Source organism: Delphinapterus leucas, chromosome 1 (assembly GCF_059928025.1).
Source record: "Delphinapterus leucas isolate spDelLeu-1000000601 "Yukka" chromosome 1, BTC_Dleu_Yukka2, whole genome shotgun sequence".
Classification (NCBI taxonomy): Eukaryota; Metazoa; Chordata; class Mammalia; order Artiodactyla; family Monodontidae; genus Delphinapterus; species Delphinapterus leucas.
The window spans coordinates 46752064-46770047 of record NC_143129.1 but is presented as its reverse complement, the minus strand read 5'-3'; the positions used below and the strand labels follow the sequence as shown (position 1 = coordinate 46770047).

Below are 17984 nucleotides of genomic sequence, written 5' to 3'. Positions count from 1 at the left end.
ACTCATGGATTCCTTCACCCTTATGCCCAATGCTAAAACCACGAAGAAGGTGAGTGAGGCATGGCCTGCTTCCGGGAGCTCAGGCCATGTGGAGAGAGAAGGCAGGTTACCCAAAGAAGAACTTGCCCTCCTTCTACACAGCCTGCCCTGACCTACCAATGGGGTCTTTTTCTCCCTGTTACCTGCTTTCTAGTATTCAGTACTTTTCCTTTGTAGCATTTAGCACAGCTGAGAGTGTCCATTTATTGACTATAATTCTTTCGTTAATTGTGTCAGCCCCTAGGCCCTGCCCCTGAGTTTTGTGAGGCACAAAGGTTTGTCCCCTCCCTACCCCCATTGTAACTCCAGTGCCTGGTAGAGTGCCTGGCCCTCTGTAGGTGCTCAGTGTGTATTGGTACCCTGGGAGAGGGAGGTGGGGATTTGTAGCAGGAAGGCATCTCATGTAAGCCAACTTGAATGAGTGAATGAGGGCCAAAGAAATGCTAGAGACAGGTGCCTCAGGAGTGAACGAAGGAGGGCTGGTTGGTGAAGGAAGTGGGATTAATCTGAAGGAGGGTGATATATGGGTGAAAAAGAAGGGCTAGCCAGGGAGGAGGGGTGTGTGCGCAAACACGTAGAGATGGGAATGACAATAGGGTGTTGCAGAGTCGGTGGGTGGTACAGTGGTTGGAGCAGAGGGTTGGTAGGAGAAGCAGAGGGAGGTGAGGTAGGAAAGCTCAGCTGGGTCGGACTGGGGGTGGCTTTGAGTGTCGGGGTTTGGACTTTCTCTAGGGGGCAGGCAGTATTTAAAGGGAGTGGAGCAGAGCAGTAAGAGGAGTGAAGTGGGCATGTTAGGAAGATCAGTGTGGCAGGTTGTGGGCCTGGATTAAGGTGAAGTGAGACAACTGTGCCACATCAAAGGCTGAAGGCTGATGTGATAGGCTGCTTTGATGTAGGGGAGGGGGTAGAAGAAAGAACCAAAGAAGACTCTGAGGTTTGAAGCCAGGTGAGTGGGAGAATAATACCATACAGAGACAGAGTCTGGAGGGGCAAGTGGCTGGAAGAGAAGATGCTCGTCTGTGGTGCACACACCACGCTTCAGTTGATGTGGTGGGTCTGGTTAGAGATGGCCTAGAGGCAGTGAGAGGTATAGGATTGACCAGAGAGAGGACCCGTAGTGGGCGGTTTAGGGCCCTGGAAGAAAGCCAGGGACACAGAATGTGGAATGAGCAGGAGAGGGCCATGGAGACTGAGCCTCGGAGGATGTCCACACTTGGAGGCCAGAAGAGGAGGTGGAGCTGGAGTTGAATGCAGGGCCTGGAACTAAGAGTAGCAGGACAGGAAGACAGTATGAGGCTGCTGAGCATTTAGCAGCTGAGGTTTGAGTTAAGCACCTAGTGCCCAGGATTATGTTCCCAATGTTACTCTCTGAGATAAAGAATTCCATACCATAATGTGGTAAAAGCCTCAGTCTGTTCGTTACCTCTCTATCAGGGGAAGCACAACCACTTATTATTCTTTTCAAAGGGAGAGATGAGACCGGACATGCTAACTGAATAAGCAGTTTATTACATCAGAGATGTAATCACATTGAGGAAAACAGTTAATTAGTCATTACAATCAGTTCTCCATGGAAACAGTTGTATATTAATAGAATAGATAAAGATAAGCAACCAAAGGAAAAATAGGTAAATTGGACCTCATCAAAATGAAAAACTTGGGCTTCCCTGGTGGCACAGTGGTTGAGAGTCCACCTGCCGATGCAGGGGACACGGGTTCGTGTCCCGGTCTGGGAAGATCCCACATGCTGCGGAGCGGCCCGGCCCGTGAGCCATGGCCGCTGAGCCTGTGCATCTGGAGCCTGTGCTCCGCAACGGGAGAGGCCACAGCAGTGAGAGGCCGGCGTACGGCAAAAAAAAAAAAAAAGAAAAACTTTTATGCATCAAAGGCTACTATCAAGAACGTGAAAAGATAGCCCGCAGGATGGGAGAAATTTTCAAATCATATATCTGATAAGGGACTTGTATTTAGAATATATAAAGAACTCTTACGCTCAATAATAAAAAGACAGCCCAATTAAAAAATGGGCAAAGAATCTGAGTAATGTTTCTTCAAAGAAGATATCCAAATGACTGATAAACACATGAAGAGATGCTCAACATCATTAGTCATCAGGGAAAGGCAAATCTAAACCACAGTGAGATACCACTTCATACCTACAAGGATGGCTACAATCAATAAGATGACGATTAACAAGTTTTGGTGAGGATATAGAGAAATTAGAACCCCCATACGTTGAAAGAAGTCAGACACAAAAGGTCACATATTATATGATTCCATTTATGTGACTTGCCTAGAAAAGGTAAATCCATAGAAAGAGAAAGTATTGGGTTGGCCAGAAAATGCCTTCGGTTTTTAAGTAAAAATAAAAGACACGTTTTTCATTTTCACCAAGAACTTTATTGAACAAGGTATTCACCCTTTAGTTCCACTACCTTCTGCCATTTTTCAGGCAACTTCATAATTCCATCTTCCCAAAACTTTTTATCTTTTTGAGGAAGGAACTGTTCTAGGTGCCTTTTACAGTCTTCCAGGGAATTGAAAATTTTTCCATTAAGAGAATTTTGTAAAGACCGAAATAAATGGAAATTCGAAGATGCAATGTCTGGTGAATACGGCACATGAATCAGAACTTCCCAGCCAAACTGTAACAATTTTTCCTTGGTGTCAAAGAAGCATGCCATCTTGCGTTATCCTGTTGGAAGATTATGTGTTTTCTGTTGACTAATTCCAGATGCTTTTCCACGAGTTCTGCTTTCAGTTGGTCTAATTGGGAGCAGTAGTTTTTGGAATTAATCGTTTGGTTTTCTAGAAGAAGCTCATAGTAGAGGACTCCCTACCAATCACACTGTATACACAACATCACCTTATTTGGATGAAGACTGGCCTTTGGTATGGTTGGTGGTGGTTCATTTCGCTTGCCCCATGATCTCTTCCATTCCACATTATTGTACAGTATCCACTTTTCATCGCCTGTCACAGTTTGTTTTAAAAACGGAACATTTGGGACTTCCCTCATGGTCCAGTGGCAAAGAATCCGCCTAACAATGCAGGGGACGCAGGTTCGATCCCTGGTCAGGGAACTAAGATCCCACATGCTGTGGGGCAACTACACCTGTGTGCCGCAACTACTGAGCTGGTGTGCCTCAACTAGAGCCTGCGTGCTGCAAACTACAGAGCCCGTGCGCTCTGAAACCTGTGTGCCACAACTACAGAGGCCTCGCGCCCTGGAGCTTATACGCCACAACTAGAGAAGAGAAAACCCACACGCCACAACTAGAGAGAAGCCCGCGCACTGCAGCGAAGAGCCCGCATGCCGCAACTAAGACCTGATGCAGCCAAAAATAAATAAATTAAATAAATAAGTAATAAATCTTAAAAAAAAAAAAGCGGAACATTTTCATTATGTTAAAGAATCGCGTGTGGAAATATGGTCAAGAAGGTTTTTTTGGCTCAACTTACGTGGAACCCAAACATCAAAGTGATTAACATAACGAAGCTGGTGCAAATGATTTTCAATGCTTGATTTGGATATTTTGAGTATGTCAGCAGCTATCTTCAGTGTGGTATAACGTTGATTGTTCTCAATTAATGTCTCAATTTGATTGCTATCAACTTCAACTGGTCTACCCAACCATGGAGCATCCTCCAGCAAGAAATCTCCAACACAAAACTTTGCAAACCACTTTTGACATGTTCAATCAGTCACAGCACCTTCTCCATACACTGCACCATCTTTTTTTGCATTTCGGTTGTGTTTTTACCTTTCTTGAAATAATAAAGCATAATATGCTGAAAACGTTGCTCTTTTTCTTCCATCTTCAATATTAAAATGACTACACAGAAATTCACAAATTTTGATAAGTCTTTTTTTAAATGCACGCTGATATGACAGCTCTCACAAACAATCTAACAATTGTTTTGAACAAAGTTAAGGACAACTAAGTGCTACCAGAGCCATCTTATGGAAAAAACTGAATGAAACTTTTGGCCGACCCAATAGATTATTGGTTACCAGGGACCAGGAGGAAGGTGGAGTGACTGCTAATGGGTGTGGAGTTTCTTTTTGGGTAATGACAACGTTCTGTAATTAGATAGTGGTTATGGTTATACACCTTGTGAATATTTTAAAAACTACAAAATATATTCACTTTAAAAAGGTAAATTTTATGGTAGGTAAATTATATCTCACAGAAAAACCAAAACAAAATTAGAACAACAAACCCACCACATCACTAAAAAGAAAAAAAAAGAAGTCATTTCTTCTTCACAACCTGAATGCATCTTAGCCCAGTGCTCTCTGCAAGGTAGAGTTTTGCAGGGTTGCGGTAGTCAGCCAGTTTCCTTTCCTGTAAATAAAGGTCCCACAATGTTTTACATATCCTCTTAATGGCCTGATTTACATTCTGGGGCAAGTTTGGGTTTTTGAAGCAATTCTGTCATGGGTTTTACAAAACTCATAAATTACCTTTCCCAAGAAAATCTTGTGCATTATTTTTCTCTTCTACTGTGACTTTGCATATATATATAAAGGATGTATACTTTTAAAATACGTTTATCCTGCTTGCCACAAAAGAAGCCAGAGTTTGGTTTTTCTGACTGCAGAGTGTGTGGGACATTTTCTCAAATATCCAGCACCTGTCTAAAAGAATGGTAAAATGAAACGGTGTCTACTTTTAGAATTGGAGTGTCACGTATAGCACGTGTGGATGATAAACAATTCTACAGTGTTTTATTTACGTTACATGCCAATTTGTGGATCAGTGAAGGGCCTGTGGAGAGGCTAAACCTGGCTTCTGTGAATGAAACAGAAGAGACTCTGGGCCCGTGTTCCCACGAGAGTAATTTGTCCAGGTACCCCTGCCAAACAAATGCAGCTGGTGCAGTTGTCATGTGACCTTTCTGTTAAATTAGTTTTTTGCCTTAAAGTTTTTGCCTTTTTGCCTTAAATTAGTTTGTTTCTTGAAGTTTCGAGAATAAGTAGGGAGAAAGTCATCTCTTTCCCTAACCAAGGGCACCATGAAGGCAGAACATTTCAAATCATGTTCTGGCTGTGATAGAGGAGACACCTGCCCACAGATGCCTGTCATTGTTCATCTTCATCATGTTGTACAGCCTAGACGTAATATGCAGTTTACCTTAAAAATGTTCTGCTTGTTTTGAAGTTATGTTTTTTCAATCAGATCTTCTTTTATCGTCATTAGTAACTGAATCTTAAGGACTGATGTTTACTGTCGTGTAGCGGAAGAGCATGCGCTAGGAGTCAGGACTCTAGGACCCTCATTCTGTGCCAGGTGTTGACTGTGGGACCAGGATCACTGCACAAGGAATGGGGTTGGACCAGATAGCCTTTCAGGTCCCTACCAACTCTTAAAAATTCTATTCAGACATTACACGCCAATTCAGTCCTTCACTTTTATCTTGTGATCTTTTCAAGCCCCCTTAGAATGTAGCAACCTGAAACCTGTTGCCACTGCAGTTATGAGCAGCTCATGACAGTGAATATGCTTTTACCTGCCATGTTTTTTTTTTAACATCTTTATTGGGGTATAATTGCTTTACAATGGTGTGTTAGTTTCTGCTTTATAACAAAGTGAATCAGTTATACATATGTTCCCATATCTCTTCCCTCTTGCGTCTCCCTCCCTCCCACCCTCCCTATCGCACCCCTCCAGGCGGTCACAAAGCACCGAGCTGATATCCCTGTGCTATGTGGCTGCTTCCCACTAGCTATCTACCTTACGTTTGGTAGTGTATATATGTCCATGCATCTCTCTCGCTTTGTCACAGCTCACCCTTCCCCCTCCCCATATCCTCAAGTCCGTTCTCCAGTAGGTCTGTGTCTTTATTCCTGTCTTACTCCTAGGTTCTTCATGACATTTTTTTTTCTTAAATTCCATATATATGTGTTAGCATACGGTATTTGTCTTTCTCTTTCTGACTTACTTCACTCTGTATGACAGATTCTAGGTCTATCCACCTCATTACAAATAGCTCAATTTCGTTTCTTTTTATGGCTGAGTAATATTCCATTGTATATATGTGCCACATCTTCTTTATCCATTCATCTGATGATGGGCTCTTAGGTTGTTTCCATCTCCGGGCTATTGTAAATAGAGCTGCAATGAACATTTTGGTACATGACTCTTTTTGAATTATGGTTTTCCCAGGGTATATGCCCAGTAGTGGGATTGCTGGGTCATATGGTAGTTCTATTTGTAGTTTTTTAAGGAACCTCCATACTGTTCTCCATAGCGGCTGAACCAATTCACATTCCCACCAGCAGTGCAAGAGTGTTCCCTTTTCTCCACACCCTCTCCAGCATTTATTGTTTCTAGATTTTTTGATGATGGCCATTCTGACTGGTGCGAGATGATATCTCATTGTAGTTTTGATTTGCATTTCCCTAATGATTAATGACGTTGAGCATTCTTTCATGTGTTTGTTGGCAGTCTGTCTATCTTCTTTGGAGAAATGTCTGTTTAGGTCTTCTGCCCATTTTTGGATTGGGTTGTTTGTTTTTTTGTTATTGAGCTGCATGAGCTGCTTGTAAATTTTGGAAATTAATCCTTTGTCAGTTGCTTCATTTGCAAATATTTTCTCCCATTCTGAGGGTTGTCTTTTGGTGTTGTTTATGGTTTCCTTTGCTGTGCAAAAGCTTTGAAGTTTCATGAGGTCCCATTTGTTTATTTTTGTTTTTATTTCCATTACTCTAGGAGGTGGGTCAGAAACGATCTTGCTGTGATTTATGTCATAGAGTGTTCTGCCTATGTTTTCCTCTAAGAGTTTGATAGTTTCTGGCCTTACATTTAGGTCTTTAATCCATTTTGAGCTTATTTTTGTGTATGGTGTTAGGGAGTGATCTAATTTCATACTTTTACATGTACCTTTCCAGTTTTCCCAGCACCACTCATTGAAGAGGCTGTCCTTTCTCCACTGTACATTCCTGCCTCCTTTATCAAAGATAAGGTGACCATATGTGCGTGGGTTTATCTCTGGGCTTTCTATCCTGTTCCTTTCATCTATCTTTCTGTTTTTGTGCCAGTACCATACTGTCTTGATTACTGTAGCCTTGTAGTATAGTCTGAAGTCAGGGAGCCTGATTCCTCCAGCTCCGTTTTTCATTCTCAAGATTGCTTTGGCTATTCGGGGTCTTTTGTGTTTCCATACAAATTGTGAAATTTTTTGTTCTCATTCTGTGAAAAATGCCAGTGATAGTTTGATAGGGATTGCATTGAATCTGTAGATTGCTTTGGGTAGTAGAGACATTTTCACAATGTTGATTCTTCTAATCCAAGAACATGGTATATCTCTCCATCTATTTGTATCATCTTTAATTTCTTTCATCAGTGTCTTATAATTTTCTGCATACAGGTCTTTTGTCTCCTTAGGTAGGTTTATTCCTAGATATTTTATTCTTTTTGTTGCAATGGTAAATGGGAGTGTTTTCTTGATTTCACTTTCAGATTTTTCATCATTAGTGTATAGGAATGCAAGAGATTTCTGTGCATTAATTTTGTATCCTGCAACTTTACCAAATTGATTAGCTCTAGTAGTTTTCTGGTAGCATCTTTAGGATTCTCTATGTATAGTATCATGTCATCTGCAAACAGTGACACCTTTACTTCTTCTTTTCCGATTTGGATTCCTTTTATTTCCTTTTCTTCTCTGATTGCTGTGGCTAAAACTTCCAAAACTCTGTTGTATAAGAGTGGTGAGAGTGGGCAACCTTGTCTTGTTCCTGATCTTAGTGGAAATGCTTTCAGTTTTTCACCATTGAGGATGATGTTGGCTGTGGGTTTGTCATATATGGCCTTTATTATGTTGAGGAAAGTTCCCTCTATGCCTACTTTCTGCAGGGTTTTTATCATAAATGGGTGTTGAATTTTGTCAAAAGCTTTCTCTGCATCTATTGAGATGATCATATGGTTTTTCTCCTTCAATTTGTTAATATGGTTTATCACATTGATAGATTTGCATATATTGAAGAATCCTTGCATTCCTGGAATATACCCCACTTGATCATGGTGTATGATCCTTTTAATGTGCTGTTGGATTCTGTTTGCTAGTACTTTTTTGAGGATTTTTGCATCTATGTTCATCAGTGACATTGGCCTGTAGTTTTCTTTCTTCTTGACATCCTTGTCTCATTTTGGTATAAAGGTGATGGTGGCCTCGTAGAATGAATTTGGGAGTGTTCCTCCCTCTGCTATATTTTGGAAGAGTTTGAGAAGGATAGGTGTTAGCTCTTCTCTAAATATTTGATAGAATTCGCCTGTGAAGCCATCTGGTCCTGGGCTTTTGTTTGTTGGAAGATTTGGTTTTTTTTTCTTTTTTTTAACGTCTTTATTGGGGTATTTGCCTGTGAAGCCATCTGGTCCTGGGCCTTTGTTTGTCGGAAGATTTTTAGTCACAGTTTCAATTTCAGTGCTTGTGATTGGTCTGTTCAGATTTTCTATTTCTTCCTGATTCAGTGTTGGCAGGTTGTGCATTTCTAAGAATTTGTCCATTTTTTCCATGTTGTCCATTTTATTGGCATAGAGTTTCTTGTAGTAATCTCTCATGATCTTTTGTATTTCTGCAGTGTCAGTTGTTACTTCTCCTTTTTCATTTCTAATTCTGTTGATTTGAGTCTTCTCCCTTTTTTTCTTGATGAGTCTGGCTAATGGTTTATCTATTTTGTTTATCTTCTCAAAGAACCAGCTTTTAGTTTTATTGATCTTTGCTATTGTTTCCTTCATTTCTTTTTCATTTATTTCTGATCTGATTTTTATGATTTCTTTCCTTTTGCTAACTTTGGGGTTTTTTTGTTCTTCTTTCTCTAATTGCTTTAGGTGCAAGGTTAGGTTGTTTATTTGAGGTGTTTCCTGTTTCTTAAGGTGGGCTTGTATTGCTATAAACTTCCCTCTTAGAACTGCTTTTGCTGCATCCCATAGGTTTTGGGTTGTTGTGTCTCCATTGTCATTTGTTTCTAGGTATTTTTTTTATTTCCTCTTTGATTTCTTCAGTGATCACTTCGTTATTAAGTAGTGTATTGTTTAGCCTCCGTGTTTTTGTATTTTTTACAGATCTTTTCCTGTAATTGATATCTAGTCTTATGGCGTTGTGGTCGGAAAAGATACTTGATACAATTTCAATTTTCTTAAATTTGCCAAGGCTTGATTTTTGACCCAGGGTATGATCTATCCTGGAGGATGTTCCATGAGCACTTGAGAAGAATGTGTATTCTGTTGTTTTTGGATGGAGTGTCCTATAAATATCAATTAAGTCCATCTTGCTTAATGTATCATTTAAAGCTTGTGTTTCCTTATTTATTTTCATTTTGGATGATCTGTCCATTGGTGAAAGTGGGGTGTTAAAGTCCCCTACTGTGAATGTGTTACTGTCGATTTCCCCTTTTATGGCTGTTAGTATTTGCCTTACGTATTGAGGTGCTCCTATGTTGGGTGCATAAATGTTTACAATTGTTATATCTTCTTCTTGGATCGATCCCTTGATCATTATGTAGTGTCCTTCTTTGTCTCTTGTAATAGTCTTTATTTTAAAGTCTATTTTGTCTGATTTGAGAATTGCTACTCCAGCTTTCTTTTGGTTTCCATTTACATGGAATATCTTTTTCCATCCCCTTACTTTCAGTCTGTATGTGTCTCTAGGTCTGAAGTGGGTCTCTTGTAGACAGCATATATATGGGTCTTGTTTTTGTATCCATTCAACCAATCTGTGTCTTTTGGTGGGAGCATTTAGTCCATTTAACATTTGAGGTAATTATCGATATGTATGTTCCTTTTCCTATTTTCTTAATTGTTTTGGGTTCGTTATCGTAGGTCTTTTCCTTCTCTTGTGTTTGTTGCCTAGAGAAGTTCCTTTAGCAGGTGTTGTAAAGCTGGTTTTGTGGTGCTGAACTCTCAGCTTTTGCTTGTCTGTAAAGGTTTTTATTTCTCCGTCAAATCTGAATGAGATCCTTGCTGGGTAGAGTAATCTTGGTTGCAGGTTTTTCTCCTTCATCACTTTCAGTATGTCCTGCCACTCCCTTCTGGCTTGCAGAGTTTCTGCTGAGAGATCAGCTGTTAACCTTATGGGGATTCCCTTGTGTGTTATTTGTTGTTTTTCCCTTGCTGCTTTTAATATGCTTTCTTTGTATTTAATATTTGACAGTTTGAGTAATATGTGTCTTGGCGTATTTCTCCTTGTATTTATCCTGTATGGGACTCTCTGTGCTTCCTGGACTTGATTAACTATTTCCTTTCCCATATTAGGGAAGTTTTCAACTATAATCTCTTCAAATATATTCTCAGTTCCTTTCTTTTTCTCTTCTGCTTCTGGAACCCCTATAATTCGAATGTTGGTGCGTTTAATGTTGTCCCAGAGGTCTCTGAGACTGTCTTCAGTTCTTTTCATTCTTTTTTCTTTATTCTGCTCTGCAGTAGTAATTTCCACTATTTTATCTTCCAGGTCACTTATCCGTTCTTCTGCCTCAGTTATTCTGCTATTGATCCCATCTAGAGTATTTTTCATTTCATTTATTGTGTTGTTCATCACTGTTTGTTTCATCTTTAGTTCTTCTAGATCCTTGTTAAATGTTTCTTGCATTTTGTCTATTCTATTTCCAAGATTTTGGATAATCTTTACTATCATTATTCTGAATTCTTTTTCAGGTAGACTGCCTGTTTCCTCTTCATTTGTTAGGTCTGGTGGGTTTTTATCTTGCTCCTTCATCTGCTGTGTGTTTTTCTGTCTTCTCATCTTGCTTATCTTACTGTGTTTGGGGTCTCCTTTTTGCAGGCTGCACGTTCGTAGTTCCCGTTGTTTTTGATGTCTGTCCCCAGTGGGTGAGGTTGTTTCAGTGGGTTGTGTAGGCTTCCTGGTGGAGGGGACTGTTGTCTGTGTTCTGGTGGATGAGGCTGGATCTTGTCTTTCTCATGGGCAGGTCCACGTCTGGTGGTGTGTTTTGGGGTGTCTGTGGCCTTATTATGATTTTAGGCAGCCTCTCTGCTAATGGGTGGGGTTGTGTTCCTGTCTTGCTAGTTGTTTGGCATAGGGTGTCCAGCACTGTAGCTTGCTGGTTGTTGAGTGAAGCTGGGTGCTGGTGTTGAGATGGAGATCTCTGGGAGATTTTCGCCTTTTGATATTATGTGGAGCTGGGAGGTCTCTTGTTGTCCTGAAGTTGGCTCTTCCACCTCAGAGGCACAGCACTGACTCCTGGCTGCAGCACCAAGAGCCTTTCATCCACACGGCTCAGAATAAAAGGGAGAAAAAGTAGAGAGAAAGAATTAGTAGAAGTAGGAAGAAAGAAAGAAAGATGGGAAGGAAGGAAGGAAGAAGGAAAGAAGGAAAGAAAGAAAGGAGGGAGGGAGGGAGGGTGGGAGGAAGGAATGAAGGAAGGAAAAAAGAAAGAAAGAAGATAAAGTAAAATAAAATAAAGTTATTAAATTAAAAAATAATTATTAAAAAAAACCAGACGGATAGAACCTTAGGACAAATGGTGGAAGCAAAGCTATACAGACAAAATCTCACACAGAAGCATACACATACACACTCACATAAAGAGGAAGAGGGGAAAAAATCATAAATCTTGCTCTCAAAGTTCACCTCCTCAATTTGGGATGATTGGTTGTCTATTCAGGTATTCCACAGATGAAGGTACATCAGGTTGATTGTGGAGCTTTAATCCGCTGCTTCTGAGGCTGCTGGGAGAGATTTCCCTTTCTCTTTGTTCTCACAGCCCCCAGGGGCTCAGCTTTGGATTTGGCCCCGCCTCTGCGTGTAGGTCGCTGGAGGGCGTCTGTTTTTTGCTCAGACAGGACGGGGTTAAAGGAGCCGCTGTTTCAGGGGCTCTGGCTCACTCAGGCAGGGGGGAGGGAGGGGCGCGGGTTGCGGGGCGAGCCTGCGGCGGCGGAGGCCGGCATGACGTTGCACCAGCCTGAGGGCCGCCGTGCATTCTCCTGGGGAAGTTGTCCCTGGATCCCAGGACCCTGGCAGTGGCGGGCTGCACAGGCTCCCCAGAAGAGGGGTGTGGATAGTGACCTGTGCTCACACACAGGCTTCTTGGTGGCGGCAACAGCAGCCTTAGCGTCTCCCGCCCGTCTCTGGGGTCCGCGCTTTTAGCCGCGGCTCGCGCCCGTCTCTGGCGTTCCTTCAAGCAGCACTCTTAATCCCCTCTCCTCGCACACCAGGAAACAAAGAGGGAAGAAAAAGTCTCTTGCGTCTTCGGCAGCTCTAGACCTTTTCCCGGACTAGCCGTGCCGCACTAACCCCCTGCAGGTTGTGTTCACGCAGCCAACCCCAGTCCTCTCCCTGCGCTCCGACGACCAAAGCCCGAGCCTCAGCTCGCAGCCCTGCCCGCCCCGGCGGGTGAGCAGACAAGCCTCTCGTGCTGGTGAGTGCCGGTCGGCACCGATCCTCTGTGCGGGAATCTCTCTGCTTTGCCCTCCGCACCCCTGTTGCTGTGCTCTCCTCCGCGGTTCCGAAGTGTCCCCCGTCTGCCACCCGCAGCCTCCGCCCGCGAAGGGGCTTCCTAGTGTGTGGAAAGCCTTCCGCCTCCACAGCTCCCTCCCACTGGTGCACGTCCCGTCCCTATTCTTTTGTCTCTGTTTTTTCTTTTTTTCTTTTGCCCTACCCAGGTATGTGGGGAGTTTCTTGCCTTTTGGGAGGTCTGAGGTCTTCTGCCAGCATTCAGTAGGTGTTGTATAGGAGTTGTTCCACATGTAGATGTATTTCTGGTGTATCTGTGGGGAGGAAGGTGATCTCCGTGTCTTACTCTTCCGCCATCTTCACAAGACCCCACCTGCCATGTTTTGAAGTGAACCTGTGGTCTCACATGGACCATGGGGGCTGGGAGTGCCTTCCAAGCAAAACAGCTATGGGTAGGTCCCTGTGCACAAACCACCGTACTTTGGGTCCTGTGGCCCTGCAGCCAAGCTACATGTGACTGATCAGGAATCAGCACCAGAGCTAAGGGAAGCCATCTACAGGCTGGGTGTGGAGAAGGGCAGTGTCTTGTGATGTGCCTAATGGGGTACCCTATACAGGATACTCTCCAGGAGGGGGTCTGCATGCAAAACTCAGAGAGAGGGACTTCAAGAGTAAAGTGGAGCAGGGTCATGAGAGGAACACAGCAGGAAGGCAGGTGGCAGAGCTGTGAGGGTGCAGAAATTGACACAGTCCCACTAGGGACCTACTAAACAATAAGCAGCCAAAGTAGAATCAGAGACAAAGGAAGTTGAAAAAGTAAATTGCTTTAATTCCTTTTGGAGAACTAGAGCTGCTTTGTACCTTGGCTTCACTCTCAGCTACCCAAGGGATTTCCTTGGGGCTTCCTGGTTCCTCTTAGAGTAAACAGCCATCGTCAGCAGTAACCTGTTCTTCACAGCCTGAAGGAACCACACAGACACTTCTGGGAATTGCCATTCCTGTAAAGTAAGAATTTTCTAAACTATTTTACCAGAAATAATAAGGCACACCAGTTGGTTTTTTTAGATTGGATAATTACTTTTATGTGCCTGAAATACACTAGTATTCTCTGACCAATTCAGGGTAGCTAGTAAGCATTGTAAGACTTAGTTCATCTGTTATTTGGGTTATTCATTCATTTAACAGACATGGAAACATTACATGACTACTATATGAAAGACACTGTATTCTGCCCCACCTCCATTTTATCTTCAGCATATATTTTTTCTAGTTAATTATTATGAGATTGTCATTCCATGCTCTTCATCTTTGTTATCTTCATCATTGAGGGCTTCATTTTTTGAGGGGTAGTGGGTACGTTCTGGGTCTCCAATAACAGTAATTCATTGAGCAGGCACTCTATAGTGCATTTTACAACAATCTCTCATTTGAAATGATTATTTCCTTTTCACATGAAGAAAGTTAGCCTTAGGAGCATTAAGTAACTGTCCTGGGTCACAGAGTAGTTATATTTAGTAGCAGAGCTGGGGCTGGAGACCAAGCTCTTACTCTACCACTGGCCTAGATATCTGGTCTTTCAGTTCACAAAGCAAATGAATAATGAACACCAAATTATTTCTTCCTCAAAATCCTCCTGGTGCTTTAGGGACAGGGCTAATGCAACCTCCTCCACAAAGCCTTTGCTGATCTCTGCCCTTAGCCCTGCACTCCCCATTCAGCCCTCCAAGAAAAGGAAATCTCACATTTTACATCTTCACATCCTTCTGAATCCTGTAGCACTTGTAGCACAAACCATCAATCCTTCTCTCTTGGTATCTCCCTGAAGCACCTAGTACAAAGTGTTGCATGTAGAGTTGATGCTTGATGTATGTTTGTAGAAGTAAAGAATGAATGATTTCCTTCTCTCTGTCAGCCTAGGACATTTAAAAGTTCTGTGCTTGGGCTTCCCTGGTGGCACAGTGATTGGGAGTCTGCCTGCCGATACAGGGGATGCGGGTTCGTGCCCCAGTCCGGGAGGATCCCATGTGCCGCGGAGCGGCTGGGCCCGTGAGCCGTGGCCACTGGGCCTGCGTGTCCGGAGCCTGTGCTCCGCAGCGGGAGAGGCCACGGCAATGGGAGGCCCGCGTACTGCAAAAAAAGAAAAAAGTTCTGTGCTCCTCTTGCTTTTGTGCTTTTAAATAAAAGAAAATGAAATAATTATGAGCAAATACTCTTCTGTCTTTGTATTTAGAGTCCATCTCTTATAGACATCATTTGGTTGGATCTAGTTTTTAATCCAGGCTGACAGTCTCTGCCTTTTAATTGGAGTGTTTAGTCCATTTACATTTACAGTAATTATTGATATGGTTGCATTTGGTTCTACCATTTTGCTGTTTTCTATTTGTCTTATATGTTGTTTCTCTGTTCCTTCTTTCCCAAAAGTTAGAAAACCTTACAGTATTGTCGTATAATTTTTGCTTTAGATAGCCTAAAATTTTAAAAATATGTAAATAGCTTTTTATATTTACCTACCTATTTAACATTTCCAGGGATCTTTATTCCTTCCTATACATCTGAGTGTTACCATCTAGTGTCATTTCAGAATTTTCTTTAGCATGCATTGTAGTGCAAGTCTATTGGTGATGAATTCTCTCAGCTTTTGTGTTTGAAAATAGCCTTATCCCCTTCATTTTTGAAGGTTAGTTTTGCTGGAATTTTAAAATTCTCAGTTGACAGAATTTTTTTCTTTCAGTACTTTAAAGATGTTCCGTTGTCTTTTGACCTTCATTACTTATGATCAAAAGTTAACCTATCATTAGATATAATTTCCTGTATGTAATATGCCTTTATTTTTCCTGGCTGCTTTCAAGATTTTTCTCTTACCTTTGCATTGGCTGTTTGACTATGATTTATGTAGGATTGGTTTTCTTATTTATCCTGCTTGGCATGTATTGAGCTTCTTGGATCTATAAATTGATGTTTTTTCTCCAGTTTTGGGAAGTTTGGGCCATTAGTTTTTCAAATATTTTTTGTCATCCATTTTCTCCCTTCAGTTACATGTTGTTAGACTGCTAGATATTGTCCCACAGTTGTCTAGGCTCTGTTAGTCTTTTTCTTCAATCTTTTTTTTTTTTTTCTTTTTTAGGTTGGATAATTTCTGTTCATTTAACTTCAACTACACTGGCTTTTTTTTCTTGTCAACTTTTGCTGTTAAAGACTATGCTGTGAGTTTTTCATTTTATTTATTTTTCTTTTCAGCTCTAGAATTCCCATTGGTTCTTTTCTACAGTTTCAGATTCTCTATTTCCCCTCTGTTCATTCCTTATCCTTACGTTTTCTTTTAAATCCTTGATGTGCTGTAAAATTCCTGTCTGCTAATCGCAACATTTGGGGTCATCTTGGCATTGGTTTCTATATACTGCTTTTTTCCTTGAGTATGGGTCACATTTTCTTGTTTCTGTGCATGTCTGGTGATTTTTTAATTGAACACTAGATGCTATTAATGACACGTTATAGAGGTTCTGGATTCTCTTATGATCCTCTGAAGAAGTTTTGTCTTAGCAGGTAATTAAAATGACAAGACTCAAGTTCTAATCTATGTTCCTTGCATTAGCAGCAGCTGAAATCTCCACTCAGATCTTTTGGTTTCCACTTGCTGCTTTTTTGCTGGCCCTCCTGGTGTCTCCAGTCAAGAAGTTGAGCATATTTCATTTGCAGATTTGGGAGTTGACTACCCTGTGTGGCTCCCTCCCTTTCAGGTTTCCCCCTAACTTTCTCTGACTGCTCTGCCATCCTTGAACTCTGTCCACTGTCACCCCCTCATGTGACTTTTTCTCTGTGTATGCATCATTGGTGTCTCTCCCTCTTCTTCTTTTTTTTTGGGGGGGGTGGAATATAGTTAATTTACAATGTTGTGTTAGTTTCGAGTGTACAGCAGAGTGATTCAGTTTTATATATATATGTTTTTTTATTTACTCTTTTTCAGATTCTTTTCCATTATTACAAAATATTGAGTATAGTTCCCTGTGCTACACAGTAGGTCCTTGTTGTTTACCTATTTTATATATAGTAGTGTGTATATGTTAATCCCAAACTTCTAGTTTATCTCACCCCACACCCCCTCCAGTATCCCCTTTGGTAACCTAAGTTTGTTTTATGTGTCTGTGGCTCTATTTCTGTTTTGCAAATAAGTTCATTTGTATCTTTTTTTTAGATTCCACATATAAGTGATATCCCATGATATTTGTCTTTCTCTGATTTACTTCACTTAATATGATAATCTCTAGATTCATTCATGTTACTGCAGATGGCATTATTTCTTCTTTATGGCTGAGTAGTATTCCATTGTGTGTGTGTGTGTGTGTGTGTGTGTGTGTGTGTGTATATATATACACACCACATCTTCTTTATCCATTCATCTGTTGATTGGAGACTTAGGTTGCTTCCATGTCTTGGCTATTGTAAATAGTGCCGCTTTGAACATTGGGATGCATATATCTTTTCGAATTAGAGTTTTCTCCAGATATATGCCCAGGAGTGGAATTGCAGGATGATATAGTAATTCTAATTTTAGTTCTTTAAGGAACCTCCATACCGTTCTCCATAGTGGCTGTACCTATTTACCTTCCTACCAGTAGTGTAGGAGGGATCCCTTTTCTCTACACCCTCTCCAGCATTTATTATTTGTAGACTTTTTAATGATGGCCATTCTGACTGGTGTGAAGTGGTAACCTCACTGGAGTTTTGATTTGCATTTCCCTAATAATTAGCGATATTGAGCATCTTTTCATGTGCCTTTTGGCCATCTGTATGTCTTCTTTGGAGAAATGTCTCTTTAGGTCTTCTGCCCAGTTTTTATTGGGTTGTTTTTTGGATATTAAGCTGTATGGGCTGTTTGTATATTTTGGAAATTAATCCCTTGTCAGTCACATAGTTTGCAAATATTTTCTCCCAGACCATAGGTTGTCTTTTCATTTTGTTTATAGTTTCCTTTGTTGTGCAAAAGCTTTTCAGTTTAATTGGGTCCCTTTTTTTTTTTTAATTTCCATTACTCTAGGAGATGGATCAGAAAATATTGCTGTAATTTATGTCCAGGAGTGTTCTGCCTATGTTTTCCTCTAGGAGTTTTATAGTATCCAGTCTTACATTTGCGTCTTTAATCCATTTTGAGTTTATTTTTGTGTATGGTGTTAGAGAATGTTCTAATTTCATTCTTTTACATGTAGCTGTCCAGTTTTCACAGCACAACTTATTGAAGAGACTGTCTTTTCTCCATTGTGTATTCTTACCACCTTCGTCACAGATTAGGTGACCATGAGTGTGTGGGTTTATTTCTTGGCTTTCTATCCTGTTCCATTGATCTGTATTTCTGTTTTTGTGCCCCCCCCCACCATACTGTTTTGATGACTTTAGCTTTGTAGTATAGTCTGAAGTCAGGGAGCATGATTCCTCCAGCTCCATTCTTCTTTCTCAAGATTGTTGTGGCTTTCAGGGTGTTTCGTGTTTCTGCACAAATTAAAAAATTTTTTGTTCTAGTTCTGTGAAAAATGCCATTG

General features: G+C 41.2%; 1 protein-coding gene across 3 annotated transcripts in view; it reads left to right on the top strand.

The window, feature by feature from the left end:
- Positions 1-17984, top strand: part of PACC1 (proton activated chloride channel 1) — a 44925-nt gene that overhangs the window by 7570 nt on the left and 19371 nt on the right. Inside the window, exon 1 of one of the 3 annotated variants that reach the window (XM_089909523.1) lies at positions 11348-15653. The exons of the other annotated variants lie outside the window; for them this stretch is intronic. The gene's annotated coding sequence lies outside the window, so the exon portion shown is untranslated. Of the gene's footprint in view, positions 1-11347; positions 15654-17984 lie in introns of those variants that run through there. 3 annotated transcript variants of the gene reach the window in all.